This window comes from Scyliorhinus torazame, chromosome 5, assembly GCF_047496885.1.
Source record: "Scyliorhinus torazame isolate Kashiwa2021f chromosome 5, sScyTor2.1, whole genome shotgun sequence".
NCBI lineage: Eukaryota > Metazoa > Chordata > Chondrichthyes > Carcharhiniformes > Scyliorhinidae > Scyliorhinus > Scyliorhinus torazame.
In genome coordinates, this window is record NC_092711.1 from 276,806,762 (window position 1) to 276,812,306 (window position 5,545).

The window sequence follows — 5,545 nt, forward strand, 5'->3', positions numbered from 1 at the left end:
TCCTGCAGTAATGGCATGCACAATCTCAGTGTTTAATTTTTCTTCAATAATGACTCCCTGAAGAGACTGATTGGAGACTTCCGATTTTGTGCAATATTCTTGGGCCTTGGAAGTATGGGGTTCCAGCATTTGCCGTTTTTTTAAAACTGTCTACTCAGTTGTGATTAATTTTTAATTAATTATTACATCTTCTTTGTTCAGAGCGAGCGTGTGACAGTGCTGATTCGGGTTTCTAGGACTGCGATTTAAATAGCAATTTCTGAACATTGCAGTGTTTATCTTTTTGCATAACTTGTGTTGTCCAGGAATCTTACATTTGTAGGTCACCCTGGCCTGGGTATTGACGCTGGGCATCTACAGGATTCAGTGGAGTCTTCTGTTGCAGTGAGAAATTTAGTTTCTGTATTAGCTCGAAACATTTCTTTGGTGCTCTCCTCTGGTGATTTCCTTCTGTGCCATCGCTTCTTGATCTTTTGTTCAGGCTAGAATGTTTCTTTGATTTTTCCTTCAGTTTTCCAGGATTTCAATTTCCTTCTGCAGTCTCTGCGAGTTTTTGAAATGTCCTATTTGCTCCCACCATGTTGTAGAGCAGTTCAGTGGGTCTTATTAAGGTATTCAAAGCCTTGGGTAAGTCAACAGTAAGTACTCATTAACCATAGGTACAGAAAAGGTTAAACCTCGGAACTGTCTCCATGCATGCTTCTACACATGGCTGTGTTCAACACCACTGACACCTGTGTGTGTGTCCTACATTACAGTGTGGTCGGTCCAATGCCAACCTGAAGGTTGGGATTTTCTCCATTATCACTCGCAACAGGTCGCGCCCCGGATGGGACTGTAGAATAACACTGTGGTGAATGTATAATTACTGATAATTCACCAGTGCACTGTGTTATGTTATTAACCCTGTGGGTTTTACCTATGGGCCATTGTGTGGCTTCACCCACAGGGGATATGTTGGGGCATGTACGGGCTCCGCCCATGGCTCCACCCCCTTTATGGGAAGTATAAGAGCTGCCGACCTGCGGGGCCGCCTTCAGTGTTGTACCGGTCACAGGCAGGCTCAGTTCTAAGCTGATTAAAACCACGGTTTACTTCTCCACGTGTCTTCGAGTGAATTGATGGGCGCATCAATTTAATCAGCTTAAAATATTACTATGGAATCAGCCCTCAAACCTGACAGACTGGAACTCGATCCACAGGCCGCGGAGGCAAAATAATTTTTTTCACATTGGCTTCGATGCTTCAAGGCCTATCTTGCCGCGTCGTCTACACCATCCGTCATTGATGAACAGAAGCTGAGCCTCCTCCACGCACGGGTGAGCCATCGCATTTCTGTCCAGCTCGACGAAGTTGCTTCCTATACAGAGGCCCTCGCACTACTCGAACGCCTCTATGTGCGGCCTGTGAACGAGGTACACGTGCGACAAGTCTTCACCACTCGCTGCCAGCGCCCCGGGGAGTCGCTAGATGATTACCCACGCGACCATAAAGCCCTCGCGCGCAACTGTAACTACCAGGCCGTTACGGCCACTCAGCACATGGAGCTCGCCATCCGAGATGTTTACGTGGCGGGGGTCCGATCGAACTATGTGAGACAGCGCCTGCTCGAAAAAGCGGCCCAGGACCTGGACAGCACGGTAAAACTGGCTACCTCTCTGGAGGCCACTTTTCAGAGCCTTACTGCGTTCCCGGCCGATCATGCAACCCCCTTGTGGGCCCCCGACCTATCCCAGGCTTGTGCCGCGCGGCCGCCCACCCATCATGGGGGGCTACCCTGCTTCTTTTGCGACCAGTCCCAACACTCCCGACTGCACTGCCCGGCCCGCAGCGCGAACTGCAGCAGCTGCGGGTGAAAAGGACGCTTCGCCAAGGTATGCCTGGCCAGGTCTAAGAACTCAAACTCACAGACCTGATCCACAGACTCACAGGCCCGCAGATCCCGCAAGGTGGCAGCGTGTCTGCCGACTCCGCCTCCGCATAACATGTACGGCTCGTGGGGGCCGCCATCTTGGCCATCCTCCCACACGCGGCTGGCCACGTGCGATCCATGTGGACCGCCATCTTCCGCACCACCCGCCACACACGACCAACGGGGGCCGCCATCTTGGCCGCCATCTGTTACGCCGCTCGATGCGTACGACCTACACGGACAGTCATCGCGGGGCCGCCCCAGCACCTCCGATCACGCCGCCGGCTACCCACACCTCAGCGCGGTCACCCTGGACCAGTCGCGACCTAAGCACCTCCAGAGCTCCATGATGGCCGTCCGGGTTAACGGGTACGAGGCACCTTGCCTTTTCGACTCCGGGAGCACAGAGAGCTTCATTCACCCGGACATGGTAAGACGCTGCTCGCTCCCAATATTCCCGACGCAACAAACCATATCCCTCGCCTCTGGGTCGCACTCGGTGCAAATCCAAGGGTGCACTACTGCAACCCTAGCGATACAGGGCGCTGAGTACGCTAATTTTCAACTATATGTGCTCCCACACCTCTGCGCTCCTCTCACCAGAAGCAGGCGGTATAGCATGCAGGACAGGACGTTCATTAGGTCCGAGGTCCAGCGTCTCTTGCGGGGAGGGGGTCAAAGAAGCCAGCAATAGCCCCTGGAGAGCTCAGGTGGTGGTTGTCAAGACCGGGGAAAAGTTCCGGATGGTGGTTGATTGCATCCAGACCATTAACCGGTTACGCAACTCGATGCGGACCCCCTTCCTCGGATTGCAGACATGGTAAATCAGATCGCGCACTACCACGTGTTCTCCATGGTGGATCTGAAGTCTGCATACCACCAGCTCCCAATCCGCCCGGAGGACCGCCACGACACAGCGTTTGAGGCAGACGGTCGCCTTTTCCATTTCCTCCGGGTCCCCTTTGGCGATGAGCGATGGACCGAATGGTGGACAGAACGGGCTGCGGGCCACGTTTCCGTACTTGGACAATGTCACCATCTGTGGCCATGATCAGCAGGACCACAATGCCAACCTCCACCGATTTCTCCAAACCGCCCAAAAACTCAACTTCACCTACAACAAGGAGAAATGCGTTTTCCGCACAACCAGGCTAGCCATCCTCGGCTACGTCATGGAAAACGGGGTCCTAGGGCCCGACCCTGACCGTATGCGCCCCCTCCTACAACTCCCTCTCCCTCACTGTCCAAAGGCCCTGAATGAGGTGCCGAGGATTTTTCTCCTACTACGCCCAGTGGGTCCCCCAGTATGCGGACAAAGCCCACCCACTATTTAAGGCCACCCTCTTTTCACTGGCAGCCGAGGCCCGCCAGGCCTTCAACTGCATCAAGGCGGACATCGCCAAAGCTGCGATGCACGCGGTGGACGAGTCCTTCCCCTTCCAGGTGGAGAGCAATGCCTCAGAGATAGCTCTCGCCGCCACCCTCAACCAAGCAGGCAGACCGGTAGCGCTTTTTTCAAGCACCCTCACCACCTCCGAAATTCGACACTTCTCAGTCGAAAAAGAAGCCCAAGCCATTGTAGAAGCCATGCGGCACTGGAGGCATTACCTCACTGGTAGGAGTTTTAACCTCGTCACCGACCAACGATCGGTTGCCTTCATGTTTGACAATACGCAGCGGGGCAAGATCAAGAATGATAAGATCTTGAGGTGGAGAATCGAACTCTCCACCTATAACTACGATATAATATATCGTCCTGGGAAGCTCAACGAGCCCCCAGATTCCCTGTCCTGGGGCACATGTGCCAGCGTGCAAGATGACCGACTACGGGCTATCTATGATGACCTCTGCCACCCGGGGGTCACCCGGCTCGCCCATTACATCAAGGCCCGCAACCTGCCCTACTCCACAGAGGCGGTCAGAGCTATAACCCGAGACTGCCAAACCTGTGCGGAGTGTAAACCGCACTTCTATCGACCGGATAAGGCCCACCTGGTAAAGGCATCCCGGCCCTTTGAACGCCTCAGTATCGATTTCAAGGGCCCCTCCCCTCCAATGACTGCAACACGTACTTCCTTAACATCATAGATGAGTTCTCCCGCTTCCCATTTGCCATCCCCTGCCCTGATATGACCACCCCCACTGTCATTAAAGCCCTGCATAGTGTCTTCACCCTATTTGGTTTCCCCAGTTATGTCCACAGCGACAGGGGCTCGTCGTTCATGAGCGATGAACTGCGTCAGTACCTGCTCAGTAAGGGCATCGCCTCGAGCAGGACTACCAGTTATAACCCCAGGGGAAATGGGCAGGTGGAGAGGGAGAACGCGACGGTCTGGACCCTGCGGTCCAGGAATCTCCCAGTTTCTCACTGGCAGGAGGTCCTCCCCGATGCGCTCCACTCTATTAGGTCCCTCCTTTGCACGTCCACAAACCAGACTCCTCATGACCGTTTGTTTGTTTTCCCTAGGGGAGCTACCTCAGGGGCCTCGCTTCCGCCCTGGCTGATGACACCGGGTCCAGTCCTCCTCCGAAAACATGTTCGGAGCCATAAGACCGACCCCCTGGTAGAGAGGGTCCAGCTCCTGCACTCCAACCCACACTACGCGTACGTCGAACACCCGATGGCCGGCAAGATACCGTCTCCCTCTGGGACCTGGCGCCCGCAGGCCCCAACACCACTCCCACTACTGCATCGCCCACACTATGTCCCGTCCAACCTCCCATGTTCAGCGTCCCCACCCCTTTATGGTTCCCGCGCTCCCTCCCACCCGCCGCACCGGTCCACAGGAATGAAGCTCCGGAAGAGCCTCTCCCGGAGTCCACGCCTGTGCCTGCTCCGGACCCACTTCCACAGCCACCCGAAGCGGCTGCAACACCAGTGCTTCGGCGGTCACAACGTACGATCTGGGCACCGGACCGACTGAATCTATGAGCCCATCACCCCCGCCGGACTTCATTTTTAAACAGGGGGTGAATGTGGTGAATGTATAATTACTGATAATTCACCAGTGCACTGTGTTATGTTATTAACCCTGTGGGCTCTACCTATGGGCCATTGTGTGGCTTCACCCACAGGGGATATGTTGGGGCATGTACCGGCTCCACCCATGGCTCCACCCCATTTACAGGAAGTAAAAGAGCTGCCGACCTGTGGGGCCGCCTTCAGTGTTGTACCGGTCACAGGCAGGCTCAGTTCTAAGCTGATTAAAACCACGGTTTACTTCTCCGCGTGTCTGCGAGTGAATTGATGGTCGCATCAAACACGTGACGAATCATCTTGTGAGGAAGGAGGCAGGACATCCTGAAATTTAGGTGGTTAACATTGAGATGGATACCTGCTGCTTTCCCACTTCCACCAGAGGTAGGCTCTGGGCAGGACGGCTCATGATCAACCTTCCTGCCTAGCCTCCACTTGAGACTTTTAAGTGTTCAATTAGCAACCACTTAGGGTCTCTTCCTGCCTCCACTCACAGCAATTTTCCCAGCTTCAGTTCGGCCTGTTGACATGCGGTCAGCACAACTGGTTAAACAGGCTGCATGTTAGCTTGTTAGCTCTGTGTGGATGTGTGTATGGGGGAGGGCAGTGCTGGTGATATTCAATCCAGGGGTCCTCCATTGGAAGAGAGGTCCTTT

General features: G+C 54.4%; 1 long non-coding RNA gene across 1 annotated transcript; it reads left to right on the plus strand.

Annotated features, from left to right (window-relative positions):
- Positions 1–763: 763 nt before the first annotated feature.
- On the plus strand, positions 764–5,137 carry LOC140422789 (uncharacterized). The gene is made up of 2 exons (XR_011947607.1): positions 764–1,640; positions 4,380–5,137. It is a non-coding gene; the product is annotated as an uncharacterized lncRNA (long non-coding RNA).
- Positions 5,138–5,545: the final 408 nt, after the last annotated feature.